Source organism: Protopterus annectens, chromosome 2.part0 (assembly GCF_019279795.1).
Source record: "Protopterus annectens isolate FY-2018-M chromosome 2.part0, PAN1.0, whole genome shotgun sequence".
NCBI classification, from domain to species: Eukaryota; Metazoa; Chordata; order Ceratodontiformes; family Protopteridae; genus Protopterus; species Protopterus annectens.
Window position 1 is genome coordinate 1,333,383,416 of NC_056728.1, and position 19,198 is coordinate 1,333,402,613.

General features: G+C 43.3%; 1 protein-coding gene across 1 annotated transcript in view; it reads left to right on the forward strand.

The window, feature by feature from the left end:
• The window catches only part of TOPAZ1 (testis and ovary specific TOPAZ 1), a 1,272,938-nt gene that overhangs the window by 994,544 nt on the left and 259,196 nt on the right, over positions 1 to 19,198 (forward strand). The window lies entirely within an intron of this gene.

Here is a 19,198-nt window from a genome sequence, read left to right on the forward strand (position 1 = left end):
AGAATAGAGCAGATTGCATTTTGTCCAGCATTTACAGTACCACAGCTGCTGGTAATTAGGTGCATTAAAGAAATTGCTTTATGAAGAGTGATATTAGAGTTCTAAAAATTATAAATCTTCCAGATATTTGTTTGCAGACTCGAGTTAGGGAATGTAATTTGTGACATTTGCAAAAATTTCTGCAGTAGGACCCTACAAGAGAGAAATGCAAATTAGTTCTCAAAGGTCTCTCACCCTTGGATGAAAGAAGCAACAAGGCAAATAAGAAAGATGGAAAGTGAAGAGGTGGCAGGCTGATTCCAAATCAAGGGACTCTGCCTGTTGACCATAATGGGCAAGAACTGAGGTTTCTCCAGTTAAACATATTTAGCCTTCTCTCAACTTCTCCATCCAAAATAAATTAATTCAATTGTCATTAAATTATGGAGCCTACTATGAGGAAATGTGGTAGCTGCTCCTCTAAGCAGCAGTTTTTCAGGTACCTGGAATCTCACCCATCATTGGCTATATCCATGAGGTTGACAAGGTTAGTGAGGAGCCCTGCTTGTCATACGGATTGGGAATAGATAATGAAGGCCATGCTGAAGACCCACATTTAGCTTGTATTTTCTCTTCCCACTTTGTATTTAGTGTGGCCAGATAAATACCCATCCGTTCCACTTCATATGCCACTTTCTTGGCCCATTTTCTGCATTGGGAGTTTCAAAGATGAGTAAGATACCTGTGCCATCCATGTCATCATTGATGGTCTTCACTTTAGTGCAAACCCCTTAATTCCAGTGGTCTCAACTCCGACTCCTTTGGTGTCAGGAGCCTCTAGACAAGGAGGTGTCAGCATCAGCTAAGTAATGGTGTCTGTGCTAATAACCCTAGGGTCCATTCTTGTTCTTGTCCACAGAGTCTGAGCCTTTAGTGCAGAAGCCATCCTTGGTGGCAGTTGGAGCTTTGGTACTAAGTGTCTTCAGAGCTATGGATTCTTTTGTGACTGTACCTGTGCCAGTGCTGACCTCAGTGCTGACAACTTCAGTATGACAGTCTTGACCCCTGCAATTAGTTTTGGAAAAGGGGACAAGGGATCCTCCTAGGCTGATGGATATTGGAGAGGCACCCTGCAAGAGTCAGTTCTGCAAGGCCCTGGTAATTCCCACCCATCAGAGGAAGATTCCTGTTTGGATAACTTGCTGAAGTCCCTGCCAAGTACTCCAAGGAAGAGGAGGTCCAAGAGAAGGCACCTTGACTCTCCATCAGAGTCACCTACCCCCAGATATGGATCTAGGTGAAGGAAAGTGTTCCCCACAATCCCCCAGATCACCCCATGTTTGAAGAAATTTTGGAACTGAAGAAGCAGAGGAGATCTTAGACCATAAACCCCCTCCCCCATAGAAGCGATACTACAAGAGGCATTTCAGACCACCCATCTTACATCTTGGATGGTTCTTCCAACAGACCACATTGATTAGCTGCAAGAGGTGGTACCTTAACTCCCCATCAGCATCACCCACCACAGATATGGATCTCAATAAGGGGAAATGTTCTCCGCAATCCTCCCAGAGGACCCCATGTTTGAGAGATCTTGGAACTGATGAAGCACAGGGGATCTTGGACCATAAACTCCCACCCCATAGAAGGGATTCTACAAGAGCCCTTTCAGACAACCCTTCTCATGTCTTGGGTGGCCCCTCCAGCATATACCATTGTAAATGTGGTCATGGATAGAGCCTGGTGAGAAATTATTTTGGCAGAGCCTGGTCCAAGAAATCCAGACATGATGCTGATGTACCTCATGGATATAGACCTCACTGGAGTAAGGCTACCATAAAGAGCAGGTCCACCAAGGAGACCCCTTTGGAGCATCTATCAGATAAAGTTTCTTGGGTGGTAGACCACATGGATAAGCAAATCTTTGCCATGGACCTTTTTACTGTTTGGGCTTTGACCTACATGATACAGATGACTCACTTTCAGTGTGACCTTCAGAGAAAACCCTCAACATGCAGAAGTGATTGCCTCACAGTGATTTACATCACAAGACAGAGTTTCAGATGGCCTGCATGAGGCTTTTACATAATACAGCTAGTAGAGTAGAGTAACAGGAGTAGCTTGGAAAGGTATCACCATCAGGCAGGCATGATTCAGACCACATGGATTTATGACATCCTTCACAAGTGCCATTTTTGATGGATCTTGTCTTCAGTTCCAGGGTAAAGGAGAAGTTGCTGAAGAGCACAGTGGAGAGGAATGCACTCATAACTGTTGGGTGAAGTTTACTGCCCCACCAAGGTCCTTTCCAGGAACCAGAATACTGTAACAAACTTTTGGTTTTCAAGCTCCAACAACAGTCTTATGAGGAATGCTCTGATATAAACTCCTATGGCTATGGGTACTTCTACAATAGATGAAACTTAGTGGCAGAGATGGAATACAGAATCAGGGGTTCATCGACCCTTGCCCTGGGAGTCAGCAACAGCATCCCTGAGGGCTTGCCTTACTATCCTGCTCTGGAGGCATTTGGGGGATCTCTCTCCCTGCTTCTAGAAGCATGAGTCTCCATTGTACTGGACAGCTGGATCAGGGACAATTTCCACAATATATGTAATACCCTTTTCAGTTGTAGATGCAGGGGCATAATTTCCACAGTATATGTAATACCCTTTTCAGTTGTGATTCAGCTGTCCTCTCTCCCCATACCAGATGTTCTAATGACCTCCTCACACTGAGAGCTATCCAGAGGTCCCATCAGATGAGACATGGTCTGGGTTTATTCCTCAAAAGACAAAGGATCTCAGTCCAATTCTCAGTGGCCTCAGTCAGTAAGTAAGAAAAGCCAAGTCTCAGATGGTCATGGTGCAGTCAGTCCTTCCGTATTTAGAGGAGGTACATTGCATGTGCTGCATAGATTGCAATTTGCCTACTTGCAGAGGAAGATAGACAAGGCTTCCAAGAAGTTCCTATGCTTCCATGTGGGAGAAAATCATTATCTCTTCTGGGCTCTGCTGTTCAGTCTCACCAAAGCCCCCTCGGGTGTTTGCTAAGTGCATGACAGTGGTCGCAGCTCAAATGAGGTTGCTGAGAATCAGGATATTCCCTGACTTCTCTTCTATATTATGAGGGAGCCATTGCTACATGCAAGGGACTATTTACTTCAACTTTGTCTGCCCTTGGGAATTTCAGTGAACACTGTGAAGTCCTAGCTGGAGCCGTTTCACGGATGTTCTTCATCTCACATTGCTGCAGTCCTTACACTTGGGTAGTCCGCTGTCCTCGGTCGGCCCGAATATCAAAGTATAAGGCTGACGTCGGTCAAGGCGCATTTGACTGACATCAGGACGTCAGGGTACAAATGCGCATGACCGACGTCATATCCTCAGTCTTTTTTGCCGCATGGTCCGATGCAGAAGCAGCATTGCAAGTGCCGGTTGGCGTTCTGAGATTTTTCGTTTTCGAAGTTTCAGACCGAGTTCAAAGTTGGCTAAGTACCCCGTTGGGGAATATTTTAGTTTTTTCTTGCCTCAGTGATTTACCGGATGTCAGAAAAAGTCAATAATTGCATTTCTTGTGGGAAACCGATACCGCATAGAGATTATCATACTTTGTGTATTCCTTGCTTAGGGCCTGAGCACGACGTTGTTGGCTGTCGTTCTTGTGCTAGATTTAATAAACGCACAATAAAGAGAAGGTTGGATTGTGCAAGGTTAGTCTTTGGGAAGCAGTGCAATTATAAAATGCCGTCGGATGCTCCGACGCCCGCTTCTTCGAAGAAGCGCAAGGACAAAGCAGTTAAGCCTAGGCTAGAAGAACCGTCTGTACCGGACGCCGGTTCTTTAGAGGTGTCGGTGGAGCCGGTGGCTCCACCGGCGGTTTCTTTGTGTTCCCAGGGTGAGACTTTATTATTGCAAGATGTGGCCTCTCAGGAGGCAAGTCAGGCTGAGGGGCTTCTCAGGTTACTATACTCCCCTCCCTTCCTAGGGTGGCTAGGCCCTCTCCTTCTGTTTCAAAGGCTTCTCCCAGGGGCAGGCCAGGTTTAGCTTCAGTTGGTGTTACCCCTAGCTCTTCAGGAACTGTGCCCAAGAAGCATATGCTTAAAATGGCAGAAGATTTGATTACTTTGATTAGGGTTCTATGCCCCTCCTGATAAGAGACCTAGGATGGAGCCTGAGCTGGGGGTTTTGGGCAGGCTTCAGATTTTTCAGGGTCTTGGGTGGAAGACTTGCGGGGGTACTCTCCTTTTTCTGTTTCTGTTGTGGTTGTTTCTCCTCCTTCTGCTTCTCCTCCTGGGGTTTTTTCTTTTCAGAAACTCTTCATTCCATGAGGGAGCATTTTAAGTGGGAAGGTCAAGACTTCTCTGATTCCAGGAAAAGGCTTAGGGAATTTTTGTTTTTACCCCAGCATAGGCCTTTGGCTATACCTCCTGTTTTGGATGTAGTGGAAGATGTTTTTTCAGAGGCTTCTCTTAATCCTGATTCTTTGCCTCCTGCTCCTGTTAAGCCGGATAGGTATTACAGGGTGCCTGAAGCTCATAAGTATCTTTTCAAGAGTCCTAGGGCGGACCCAGAAACTGTTAGCCAGGGGCCTAAAGGTGTTAAGGCTTCTGTTGTAAAGAATCCGGTTCCTGCAGACAAAGAGGCTAGGGCCTTGGATAGATGGGGAAAGAAAGTTTATACTTCTTCCACTCTTGCTATGAGGGCTTTGAATTGCCAGTTTCACATGTTGAAATACCAAAACTATCTCCTTTCACAATTGAAGTCTAAGGTTGATGCTCTGGCAGTAGGTATTGATTGTAAAGAGTTGCAAGATTTAGTGCATGTTTCTGAACAGGTGGGTAAGCATTCTTTGCAATGTGGTTTTGATGCTGTACAGGCCTCGTCTAGGGTGGCTGCCACTGGGTCAGTTCTTCGCAGGCACGCCTGGCTAAGGGATCAAAATTTGTCTGAACATGTTAAAACAAGGATTTTAGATGCTCCTTTACAATCTGACGTGTTGTTTGGTCCTCCTGTTGAGGCAGTTTTAAAGAAAATGGAAGACAAGGCTAAGTCTATGCAGACTGTTAAAGATTTTTTGCAGGTCCAGCCTCCAAAGTTTAGTAGAAATTGGCCTACTAAGGGGTGGACGTATCCTTCTTATGATTCCCAGTCTAGGGGTGGATCTAGATGTGGTAGGGGCAGAGCTCAGGGCTCTTTCAGGCCTAGAACAGGGAGTTCTCCTGCACAGTCTTCGGGTGAGGGCAGGGGTCAGTCCTTTCGTAAACAGACCCAATGACCTACCTTTTCAGCTGCCAGAGTCTTCTCGTCTGGCAGCACCTTTGGGAGGAAGGTTGGCACTTTTCAAAGAAAATTGGAGTTTAATTACCCAAGACAGATGGGTATTGGATATCATACACCACGGTTACAGGTTTTATTTCCATACCTTGCCTCCTTTCAATGGCATGCCAGACGTTCCTCCTCAACAAAGAATAGAGGCTCACAAGCAAGTTTCTCTGTTACTCCAAATAGGGGCCATACAGCCGGTTCCTATGCCAGAAGTGGGCCTAGGATTTTATTCTCGCCTGTTCCTAGTACCAAAGAAGGGGAACACGTGGAGACCAATTTTGGATTTATCTACCCTCAACACTTATCTGGACATTCCCAAGTTCAAAATGTTGACGTTACAGCAGCTTTTACCTCTGCTGGGAAAAGATCATTGGATGGTAACTTTGGATCTCAAGGAGGCTTACCTTCATGTTCCTATCAGACTAAGTTGCAGGAAGTATCTGCGTTTTGAGCTGGGACTTCTCACTATCAGTTCTCTGCATTGCCCTTTGGCTTATCTACTGCGCCCAGAGTGTTCACGAAAGTTCTGGCTCCAGTGATAGCTTTCTTCAGGCTAAAAGGAATACAGATCTATCCTTATTTGGACGACTGCCTGATTCTGGCTCAAGGAAGGGAAGAGCTTCTTCATCATTTGGAATATGTGATAGCAGTGCTAAGATGCCTGGGGTATTCTGTGAACGAAATAAAGTCCAGTCTAGTACCCTCTCAGGACATGTGCTTTCTGGGTGTGAGACTGAATACAGCATCCCAGATGGCCTTTTAACCCCGGACAAACAAAAGAGTCTATCCCTTTACTTCCATCAGCTATCTCATCAGTCCGGGCTGACTGCAAGGACAGTCCTTCAAGCCTTAGGGTTCATGGCATCTTGTATTCTGGTGCTTCCCAATGCCAAACTGCATATGAGGAAGCTGCAATGGTATCTCAAAAATGTATGGACACAGCACTGCCAGGATCTAGACACTGTCATTCAAATAATACCTTGCATTCAAAAGGAATTTTTTGGTGGGCTCAGGAATGTCACCTAAACAAGGGACTCTCTGTGACCCGGCCAGAGGCGAGTCAGATTTTAACGACAGATGCCTCAGACAAAGCTTGGGGAGCTCATCTAAATGGAAAGTGGATACAAGACAAGTGGCCTGCCAGACTACAACATCTACATATCAACCTGAAGGAGATGTTAGCAGTCCAGTTTGCATTAATAGCTTTCAAGGATTTACTTCTTCCAGGGCAGGTGTTGATTCTAACAGACAACACAACTGTCATGTGGTACATCAACAAGCAAGGGGGAACGCATTCCTATCCTCTATGCAGGCAAGCAATGATTTTGTGGGTGACTGCTCTCAGTTTACAGCTCAATCTTCAGGCAAGGTTTCTGCCAGGAGCACAGAACTCCTTAGCAGATGTGTTGAGCAGACGAATTATGGATCCCCACGAGTGGAAATTGGATCCTCATGTATTTCGGAAATTGACAGTGTCATGGGGAACTCCAGACATAGATCTGTTCGCTTCTCCACTAAACCATCAGCTGCCAAAGTTTTGCACAAAAAGGTTTCATCCCACAGCTTGGAAAGTGGACGCTCTTTCTTTCAATTGGAGCAATCTTCATGTGTATGCCTTTCCTCCTCTGCCTCTCCTCTCAAAGGTACTTCTAAAGGTCAGACAGGACAAGCCAAGGATGATTTTAATAGCTCCAGATTGGCCTCGACAGCACTGGTACCCATTACTGAGAAGTCTGGTACGGAAGCCTCCGTGGCCTTTGCCTTCGATTCCACACCTGTTGTCACAGGAGGACAGCCATTTGCTGAATGTCAAACTTCACTCTCTTCACCTAACGGCCTGGCATATTCTGTTTTGAACCATAGAGGGTCTCAACTTCCACAACAAGTTTTGAATGTGATTTTGGAAGCTAGAAGGCCTAGTACACGGAAAGTGTACGCAGATAAATGGAAGAGATTTTTATTTTGGAGTGCAGCAAAAGATTTTGATGTTTCTGAGCCTAATTTGAGTGTGGCTCTTCAATATCTTACTGAGTTACTGGACAAAGGTTTGTCTTTCTCTTCTATTAAGGTTCATGCTGCAGCAATTTCGGCTCACTATGATTGTGTCCCACCATTGTTTTCTCATCCTTTGTTCAAGTAATTTCTTAGAGGGGCAAAGAATATAAGACCCCCACGAAGAGCTCCTACTCCTGCTTGGGATCTCAATTTTGTGTTGGAGAAACTCACTCTACAACCTTTTGAGCCTGCAGCCACTTCTGAGTTGAAATATTTATCATGGAAGACTGCTTTTTTGTTGGCAATTACCTCTGCAAGAAGGGTTTCTGAATTGCAGGCCCTTATGGCGGTTGAGCCTTTCTTGATTTTCCATAAGGATAGGGTATCATTACGTACTAATCCTTCCTTTAGGCCTAAGGTGGTTTCTAGTGTGGCTTTAAACCAAACTATTCATTTGCCTACTTTTTATGCAAATCCCCAAAATAAAGGGGAAAAGATTTTGCACACTTTAGATGTACACAGGCAGTTGCGTTATTATTTGGACAGAACTAAAGGGTTCAGGCAGTCTCAGCAGTTGTTTGTTTCTTTTGCTTTGAGTTCTCAGGGCAAGCCTGTGTCAAAACAAACTATTTCTAAGTGGATTGGGTTTTGCATTGCTTTCTGTTATTCCCATCATGGCAAGGAGATTCCAGCTGGGATTAGGCCTCATTCCACTAGGGCTACTGCCACATCAACAGGTTTTTGAGGGGAGTGGCAACCAAGGATATTTTGGAGGCAGCTACTTGGAGTTCAGTGCATACTTTCTCTAGGCATTATCACCTGCCACTTTACTCTAAATCCAGGGCTGGTTTTGCCACTGCTGTTTTGCAGGGCATTTTGGCAGCTCCTGCTTCCTTGTAGTTAGCCATCCTCCCTTACCTCTGCTTTGGGATTCTACCCAAGTGTAAGGACTGCAGCAATGTGAGATGAAGAACATAGTACAGTTTTGTACCTACCATAAATGTAGATGTTCAAGATCCACATTGCTGCAGTCCAATTACCTCCCTCCTTCCCTCTGTAGTTAGAGGCGGTTGTGTGGGTTGGGTTGTACTTATTGTGTATATTGTATATATTGTACATATAGTTAGTGCAAGGGTGGTTGGTTGGTGGTTTGCTGTCTTTTGGTTTTGACCTTTATTTTTAGGGTCTTCTGACATCTGGGGCAAGAAAAGACTGAGGATATGACGTCGGTCATGCGCATTTGTACCCTGACGTCCTGATGTCAGTCAAATGCGCCTTGACCGACGTCAGCCTTATACTTTGATATTCGGGCCGACCGAGGACAGCGGACTACCCAAGTGTAAGGACTGCAGCAATGTGGATCTTCGAACATCTACATTTATGGTAGGTACAAAACTGTACTTTTTGTATTAATAGGATCCCACCTGGATGCTATTCAGATGCTGACCAAACTTCCCGAAGAGAGGATAGCTTCATTACAATCAGCAGTAAACCTCCTGCTACTTCATACCTTATTGACAATGCCCATTATTCCCATAGTGTTAGGGCTTGTGGCAGCTGTAATTCAGGTGGTACCATTTGCAGGGTTCCACATGAGAGTACACCAGTGGACTCTGTGTGTATAGTGGTCTCAGCAGAAGTACCCCATGGATCAAGCCATTCACTTATCCAGGGGTTGGCAAAAGAATCTGCAGTGACTGTTACAACAGACAGATCTGAATAGAGGATATTCTTTTACGTCTTCTCTCTCCTCAATTTCATATTACTACAAGCAGGTCTGCCATGGTGTTCGGGGCATTATTTAGGGAAGGCAGTGCAAGGAGCTTGGACTTAACAAAGGACCTTTATTGCACATCAACATGCTGGAGATGAGGGCAGTTCTCCTGTGAACACTGATGCGCAATCTAACTTGTGTTCAGAGACAAAAAGATGGCCATTTTTCTATTGTCTTTAATTCTGTATACCTAGAGTCTTAGTTGTTTCTGAACATTGAGGTACTGTAACTTGTAGGCCTTTCATGATAACCTTCCACACGGTGCATTTGCACTACACATGAACAATAAGTTGGTTGTGTGGTACATCAGCAAACAATGGGGTACCAGGTCCTACCACCTCTGTTGAGTGGCCATGAGCATCTGGAAATGGACAATAGATTCACAGTGCTTTCTGATAGCAATGCTTACCCCCATACTAGTCAACTTGCTAGCTAATAGGCTGAGCAGGTATCTTCTAATGCCACACAAGTGGTCCCACCACAAAGCTACAACATGAAGGCTGTTCTCACTGGAGAAAGTCTTGCTGCAATTTGTTTGCCTCCCTGACCGAGACCAAATGCAACTTTTTTTTCTCCCTCATCCCTCCACAGTGTCAGACTTTCTGAGATGCTTTAAACTATCAGTGGTCAAAAGGGCTTCTTTACACCTTCCAACTCTTTCCTCTAATAATGAAGTTTCTACAGAAAGCCAAATTATGCAAAATTGCAGTAATATTCATAGCCCTTGTTTTGGACTTAACAAGTATGTTTCCCTCCTCTTTGGTTTTACTTGAAGAAGAAGCCCTTTAGAGCCTCATCTGTCTCTCTTATCCCGTGTCCAGCCATCCTCACCCAGACCTGCACTCCGTCAAACCAAAATGTTTTTTTCCAATTTCCCTGATGGTTTAGGGACCCTGTTTACTCTTGTGTGTGGTCAAGATCCTTACTGCAGCACAAAAAGCCTCTGCCAGAAAAATAAACAAGGGTGAATGGATTGTTTTCCCTGTGGACTACTCAGCAGGGAATAGATTCCTTCCCAGTGCTCTTTCCCTTTATTTATTCAGTTTGTGATAAAGGCTCAAGTTTGTCAATCTTATGAGAGTGCACTCAACAGCTATTTCATATTTTCACCAACGCTTCAGTGCCATTTCTCTTGCATCACAAAAAGGTTTGCAAAGACTTTTTAAGGGGTACTTGTCAAAGACCTTCTTACTTTATGGGATCTCAGCTTCATTTTAGAAAAGTTTACTTGGTGTCCTTCTATATCATTGTTGCAGTATTCGTAACCTTAGCGATCTCCTGCCAAGGATAGCCCATCATCCAGCCTGAAGTTCATGTCATTCAAGAAGGGGAAATGTCAGTGTGGGAGGCAGATTCCCCATAAAGACTTTCAGGAATGCACACTTTTTTTGTTTGGGTGCTTCCCACAACCATACCTTCTGTAGCATTTGTAAGGTGTTTGTGCCTAATACTTTTAAAAGCAGGTTGTCTTCCCTGGTCATCTATCTCGAGAACCAGAGGCATAGACAGTTAGCCCAGGGTAGCATGGCAGAATTAATTAATCCTGAGGTATGCACATTAAGCAAGAAGGCGGCCAAGAAATCTCGGCTGGATTCTTTGGTTGTCCAGCCTCCACAAGATGCCTGTCTGAAAGCGGGTATTGGCTCTGTAGGCCATCTAGTCTTGACTTCAGATTCCTCTGTCGCCACCCTGTTGGAGGCCGACATGGGTCCTTCCTTTCACACAGCCTCTGCGGCTTTGCAGGGATCTGTTGCAGATGTAAGGGGGGAATCATAGTTTATTATCTCAGAAAGACCTAGAAGGATTCTGGAGATTCTGGTCAAGGAAGACATTCCGGGTACTCTTATTGAATCCTGCCAGGGTTCGGAACCTCTGGTATTTGTTAGGACTGATGTCCCTATCAAGAAAAAACAGAAGACTAAACATTCTTCTGTACATCCTAAGGACCCTGAACGGGAATGGCAGGAGTTTACTCAGAGCCTGTTTAATGCCTTAATGGCCCTGATACCTCCCCAAAGGGATTCTGGCCTACTCCCCCTTGGACCTCAACTCCTACCAAAAGGCCAAAGGAACCTGATTCCTTGGATGAGGATTTTAAGTCTGATGAAGAGTCCTTCTTACTCTTCCCAAATGCCCACTCCTTTGGCTTATGGATCTGATGAAGAGGAGTCCATTAGCCCTGAATCTGCTTTGGAGGAGTTGTCTTTTGGGGACACAGTAGCCAGAATGATGGAATATTTTTAGTGGGAGTCTTCTCATGTCTCTGATATCCAGAAGAGATATTACGATTTTTTTCAGGTGGACACTCCTAAACCTTCTGCAGTACCTCCTGTGTTGGCTGCTTTGTTAGGCACCTTTATAGCTGCCTCTAATACTCCTGATTGTTAGCCCCCCCTCCCACTCCAAAGAAGGTTCCTGAGGATTATCAGTTCCTTTTTGTGTCGTCCTGCTGATCCTGTTGTGGTGTCAGTCTCCTCTGACAAGCATTCTGAGCTTTTGCTATCTACCAAGCTACTGCTTTTGGATAAGGATAGTAGCGCCATGGAGAAGATTGGAAAGAAGGTCTATACTGCTGCCACTTTGGCCTTTTGGGCCATGAATTACCAGACCCACATGACTAGATATGCTGTGGCCTTGATTACCCAGGCTTGCAAGGTTATTTCTGACCTTCCTGATTCTGAAGGGAAGTCTTTTGCTCTCTTTATTTTTGGTCGTGGGTCTATATCACATTGTCAAACTTGTATAAGTTCGAATGATGTAATATCAAACCCAAAAGTCTGAAACCACATAATAACGAACACACAGAACAGCGATTTTTTTTTTCCCAGAGAAAAAAATCACTGTTCCCTAACAAAAAAAAAAAAAAAAAAACAAAAACCTTAAACTAAAACTAAAGTGGAGGGCTGTGCCCCACACCCCCCCCCCTACTTAGATATACAAACTCTGAGATTGCACCACAGTGGAGGAAATAGCAAAGCCCCGAAAATGGCCCACCAATGTTTTTCCCTGGGAAAAAAAATCAATGTCGTGGCTTTGCTATTTTTGCGTTTCAGACTTTTGGGTTCGATATTACATCGTTCGAACTTATACAAGTTCGACGATGTGATATAGACCCTTTGGTCGTACCTATCAAGTAGCTCGCCACTCTGTCAAATGCAGCTATGATGCTGCTGATGCCTCTTCCAGAGCTGCTTCCTTTGGGTCTGTCGTGAGGTTTTACTCTTGGCTTCGCCTGCAGGTATTACCTGAATACATTAAGGCCAAGTTGCTGGATGCTACTTTGGATAACAAAAATCTGTATGGGACTGCTGCCGCTAATATGTTTAAGTCTCTTCAAGAAAAACGTAAAGCTTTGCAGGACCTTAAACATATTTTTGTGTCCCCCCATCCCTAAGTTCCAGAGAAACTTTCCTACTAAGCTTGCTTTTGTTCACAGACAGCCTTATCAGGCTACTAAAGGCAGAAAGGGTGGTAGTTGAGCTCCTCCTGTAAGTTTTCTCAGGCTTCTGTGGCCGAGATGCATGCTTTATCTGACAGGCATGCTTCTGTTTGACACACACACACCCCCCCCCCCAAGGTTCCCTTGTCCCTTCAGCTGTCCCTCTGTCATCCATACTGGCAGCTCATCACCTCAGATTCTTGGGTTCTGTCCATCATCCATTTCATGGCCTTTTATTCCATTGCTCCCTCTTGCCAGACTGCACATGTGGAAGCTTTATTAGTACCTCAAGTCAGTTTGCCTTCTGCATTGCCACCCTCTGGATTTCAGTGTGCCTCTCTTCCATTGCCTAAAGAGGGATTTGAGTGGTGGATTCAGCAACTTACCCTCAACCAGGCCTGCCCTTTTAGCCTCCGTGTTCTTCTCAAGAGCTGTTCACCGATGCCTTAGACATGGGGTGGGGGGCTTCCTGTTGTCAACTGAAAGTTCAAGGACTGTGGTCCCCCATCAGAGGTAAGACCATGTCAACATCAAAGAGATGAGAGCTCTGATTCTCGACCTTCAGACTGTTACTCCATGCTTTTTTTCAGGCCATCTGAAGGTTTATACAGACAACACTACAGTGATATGGAATGTCAAGAAACATGGGGGCACAAAGGTTTATCTTCTTTGCAGGCTGTCTGTTCAGGCCTTGGATCTGGCTATCAGTTTTCAGCTAACTCTTCAGGCAGTATATATTTCTTCAAAGCACAATAAAGTGGCAGACTGTTAGAGCAGGTCCAAAACCCAGGCTCACGAATGGATGCTACACAGAGACGTCTTTCTGAACATAGTCCATCAGTGGGATATTCCTCATGTAGATCTTTTTGCCTCCCCTTTGAACAGGCAGCTTCCTCTTTTCTGTTCCAGAGTGCTATGCCATCTGCCTTTTATTTTCCTTGGAAGGGGATGTTTCTCTATGCCTTCCCTCCCCTTCCTCTCCTTCCAGAAGTCCTACAGAAGATTCAGCTGGACTGTGGTTCCCCCTGTTAATGCATGTGGCCAGGGACAATCTCCACATTACCTCACAGGTTGGACCTCCTCATCCAGGACAAGGGGTCACTCATCCTTCCTCAGTTGTCCTCTTTTCAACTGACGCTGTGTTTGATAGGGTTTTGATCTCTTTTAGGCACCTGTTTTCTGAGGATGTGCTCAGGGTTTTACAGGAGACAAGAAAGTTTTATATAACTGGAAAAAGATTTTCTGTGTGGTGCCATACTCATATCCAGGACCTTTTTTTTTTTTTTTGGGGGGGGGGGGGGCCTCTGGTCCTCTTCCATTCGTGATAGTTGCTCCAGTCTGGCTTGGCCTATTCATCTGTCAAAGCCCATTTGTCAGCTATTTTTGCCTGTCTGCACTTGAATTCACCTTTGGCTTCTTGTTTTGAGGTCATACAGTTTCTTAAAGCATCTTGCATCTTAGGCCTCTAAGGAAGCATATTCCTCCTCCTCCATAATTTTGTTTTGGAAAAATTGACCCAGGCTCCTTTTAAGCCTGCAGTTTCAGCTTCTCTGCAACACTGTTCCTTGAAGACTGTCTTGTTGCTTGCTTGCTCTTTTGCTGAGAGGGTTTCTGGACTTCAGGCCCTTACAGTCATTCCTCCTTTTTTGTTTTTTCAGAGAGAGACTGTCTCCTTGCACTAATCCTTCTTTTATGTCCAAAGTTGTTAATGAGTTGTCCTTAAATCAGGAACTATACCTCTCTTTGTTTTTTCCTTCTCTACAGTCTACTAGTGAGATTGACCTGCATATCTTAGATTTTTTTACAAACAGCTCAGGTACTATTTGGATAAAACTAAGACCATTCATAACTCTAACCACAGTTTTGTTTCTTTTCATCCCAGGACTTTGAGTTTAGCTGTTTCAACACAACCATCTCCTCCTGAATAGAGGGCCATTTCCTTTTCTTATTATTTTCATGGCAGTTGTCTGTCTACTTCAGTTAGAGCTCATTCCACTAGGGCTGGTGCTTTCTTCAAGGGTTTGGACACTGGTTCAATCCTTGAAGCTGCTACTTGGTCCACATTGCATGCCTTTACTAAGCATTATAAATTGGACTTGGTTTCTAGAGCCAGAGCAGGTTTTGCTAGGACCATCCTGCTTGGGTTTGTTGAGGGCTCTTCCCAGCCTTCCACCTCCCACTCCTTTTCTTGAACTTTTGCAGCAGTGATATAGAAGGACATAGTACAGTGGTGTAAAATCATACCCATAACAGCAGATGCCCTTCTCTTTAGTGTTACAGTATTCAGTCTCTCCACCATCCCCCTTTTTCTTTTGGGTTTTTATTTAGTTGCCCTCCTGGCTGAGGGTCCCCGTTTTTTTTCTGCAGATGGATGTGCATAGCTTCCTTTTTGTCCTATGGAGACTGTTCACTACTGGGCAATTCATTGCTGGGTAACTGTGTCCATATATATCCTTTATGCCCTAGATCCCGTGCGGAGAGTATACATATGACATATGGTGCATACAAGATCTAAAGACTTTGGAATACTGGCTGGATAGCAAAGAGAAGGACATCTGTTGTTATGGTAAGATTTTACACAACTGTATTTTCTCCATTAGAACCATCTGCTACTGCACACCTTAAATATATTTTGTGTAAAACACCTTCTTATTAGCATTAACATCAGCAAGGTAGATTGGCATACTGGTTAAGAACTGCAGGCACTCTGTAGTCATCCTCCTTACCTGATCTTTCATAGGAACAGATTATCTTTATGAACCAACCCAGCCTCCATGCCCAAGGTAGCTTTTGAGCCCAACCTTAATCAGTCAACCATTTTTGTTTCCTGAGTAAGCCAACAAAGGTGATTGCAAGTTACATTGCATCAGTGTTCACAGACAAATGATGTTCTAGATATAGAGAACTAGATAAAGTAGAAAAAAATTACCAGATTTTTATCTGTTTTGCCTCCAACAGATTGGGCCAATAATTATGTAGAGTTACTCATTCAGGTCAGTGACTAATATTACTTATTACTATAGATAATTCCAGATAAACATAAACTCACTCAGGCAGATCTATTACTACATCTTTAGCATTCTTTAGTAGAAGATAGCTGTTGACTCACCTTTTACAAGACACTGTAAGCTGAAAGCGATATTAAGGTCCAGGCCTTCCTTTGCTGTCACTATTCCCTGTGGTCTTCTGTCATGATGCCACCAAAGATGCATAACTGGGAACTCTGGGCTACAGTTTTGAAGTGGACAGACTGGATCATGTAAGATACAAAGGTTATGCATCTACCATAACAACAGATTTTCCCAATCTGTATTTATCCATTTCAACAAAGCCTTCCTCCCATTCCCTTGCAAACTGCCACCTACCATCTCTAGACCAGCCTTCTCAGCTTCTCCAGGGGCCTTCAGGAAGGTAGTGTATACCAGGCATGTCTAGATGCAGATCATTAGACTTTGATTAGCAGTTATTAGCATTATTCAAGCAAGCTGAACCCAGAGAAGAGATAACTATCCATTAGTAAGGGCCAGCATATGTATATGTTTCTTTGATTGAGTCACTTCTTCTTTATTTGTTTGGATGTGCTGTTTTATAGCAGTGAAATACTAATGATTTTAACAACCAGAAGTCTGATATTTGTACAGAGCAACTAGAAAAGAATATTTTCCAGACCGTAAGTAAGCAAACAGCACATTGACAAATGTATACACAATAGAAAAGCAATTCCTGAAATATTGTATTGCTTTTGATACAATATTTCAAGTAACAATTAAGAATGAATCAGCTGAACTGCTCAAAACATTATGGCTGCCCCATTTTTAAATTTAGAAATGGGTGCACAGGCAGCTCCTGATTTAATTTGTCCTCCTTCCTTAGTCCTGGTAAAAGTACCTTAAAATAAGCAAAACATTAACAGTTAAAGAATTTAAATTCTGGACTTCATGGTTAATTTGACTTGGTTTCAAAATGGCTTAATTTTACCTGCCAGGAGCATTTTTTGATTTAGTTGTTTATGGAAGTATTCTGCATTTCATTTTCATGGAATATTTTTTTTTTTTTTTTTTTTTTTATTAAGGTGGGGTCATAGTTTGAGTTTTGCAGCTGAATGAAATTATGTTTGCTCTACTTTGTTTTTGCTGCTATATGTGACATACCAATTTGGATAGAAAAGGGAGCAGGGCCTTGGTAGCTAACAAAGTATGAGTTTGCAGTTTATCTTTCTATTTAAGGGAATGTTTATGAGTAACAATTAAACAGGTAAGTTTATTGTTGCTTACTGTCACTCTGGAGAACTTCCAGATGTGTCCTGAAAAAGATGACCGTAAACTCACATTTTGCTTTTGTTACCCATAAATAATGAGTTCACGCTTTCTTTCATTTCTGGAGTATTGTAGGCATTTACACGGTTTCCTCTGATCCAGAATGTGGCAAAAAGGGGGATTTAACCCTGATATTAATTGCTGGCTAAGACTGCCCCCTTCTGATGACCTGTCTTGCCACACTCGTACTGCTCTTCAGAGCACCATTGTTTTTGTAGCAGATGTTGCATCTTGGCCTCAAAGCTGTTCATATTTACACTTGGAGGAGTTGCTCCCATTCCCAAATATCTCTTCATTTTTTTCTGATTTGGTTTCTTGACAAGAAAATCATAAGGTTGTCCTTCTGAACAGCTGGAATGCATTTAAAAACAAGCACGTAACTGAAAATTTGTGAGAGTCTATCTTACCCTCATTTATAAGCCAAATATAACTAATTATTTTGTGCAAGTGCATTCCTGTGCAGGCAAGTCTCTGTTCATCTAACTTGTAACTCCTGATTGAAAAAGATTGCATTTAGAACTTCATCAGCATTCACATCTGAATCTGGGCCTTGAATTTTGAGATACAAAATAACTCTGCCTTCTTTGACAGATCTGTGGTTCTGCTTTCTTTTTTGGGGAAACAGTTTTTATACCGGTATTGACATGAGCCAGAAATATTTTTGCTTTCTTTTGTGACACTTTCCTTGTCTCCTTTATGTCTGCTAATCATTTTTCTCCTTTCATTTTTCTTTCAACTTGTTAACACCTATAACATTTTCCCCTATATATTTTGGTTGACACCAACAACTCTTTATGGTGTTATATCCTTTGGTGCTAATGTTGTTAAGTGAATGACTTAACCAGGTAATGAAGACATATGAAAGAACATGATGTAAGAAGTAAAATGTCACTAAGCATGTCTAGGGAACACTACACTAAAAGTATTAAATGTTATATTATGTAAAGAATAAGCTTTATGTAGTATCTACATTTCATCATTTGTATTTGTGTGATCACTGCATTTTGTCTTGATTTTTCAGTAAAGGTGCAAGATTCTAAGGATTTACATAGGCTACTAAAGATACGACTTTTTCGATGCTGCATGTGAATGAGTTGATACAAGCTTTAATCCTTTCCATTATTGCTTTTTAATGCAATCCAAAAGGCATTCAGCCATCAAGTACTTACAAGCATTTCTTAATGTTTCATTTATGCTTAGAGTTTATTGAAATCAGCCCTTCCTTGATTACCACAGTGTGTCTGTCTGTCCGTGGTTCCATTGTTACAGAAACAGCAAGCAGATTGCATGTGTGGTCACTTCTCTTGTTGTTTCCATTATTACAAAAAATAAATCAATTGCATGCAGAAGTGTTATACTTTGCAGCTTTGGGCCTGAGGTCCTTGAACTATTTGTTTCACCTGTTCTAGTCTTTTCTTATGGAACACGCTATGGGAAAACTGGGGCAGCTTCCTGATTTTTGATTTAAGGAGTCCTTGGATAAAGCTGTGATGATGGCTGCTTCAGTACACTTGCTTATAGTCCATTGTAATTTTAACTGTTATCATGCTGTGGCAAGGGCATCAGGCCCAGAAGTGTGCCTGTGCCCATGTGTTATAGTTCAGGCAATCCTCCTTCAAGCATGAGCAGTGTTGGACCATTTGTTATGCCCCCTTCCAGTGCAAGATTCTGTTTGGCAGATCTCCCAAGAGTCTGTGCAAGATCTGCAAAAGAGGAAGCAGGTACTGGCCACTATGGAGGGTCTTTCTCTACCACACCCAGTTTTCTCCTATTCTTCTAGGCTAACCAGTTTCTCTAAGAAGATGTCCCTTTTTAAGACGAGGAAGGCTTTCAAGTACCATGTGGTCTTGCTCCCCTCGCCTCCAGTTTCTACCAGCAAAGTCGTCCACTGGGCATATCCCAACAGGCATCACAGCAATAGTCGTGTTTGCCCTTCAGGACTGTTTACGGGAAATTTTCCCAGTTTGGAGAACCATAACCAATGTCTGCTGAGTTCTAAGACTTTGTGCTTTTTAAAGAGCAATAGAGAGATTTCCTTCCATTTATGACCCTCACTGACATCAACCAGCATATTTAGTGCGTCAGTTTTTGGGGAATGACTTTCTAGAGGGTCTTTCTTCTGGTACCATTTGGATGGTGCCACTGTGTGTTTTTTGCCTTCAGCCACATGAATGGGGTCCTCACAGTGCATTTCTTCAGTTCATTTTGAGTAACCTTATTTTTATTGCAGAGTTCGGTCTCTCCTCTGCATGCAGAATATTTACCAGATAGCTTGTTCTAGTTCAGAGGTTCATAGGTCCTTACTTAAGCTGTTGCACGGTTTGGATTTTAAGAAGCCTAGTTTTACATTTCTATGGTAGTTTCTTAG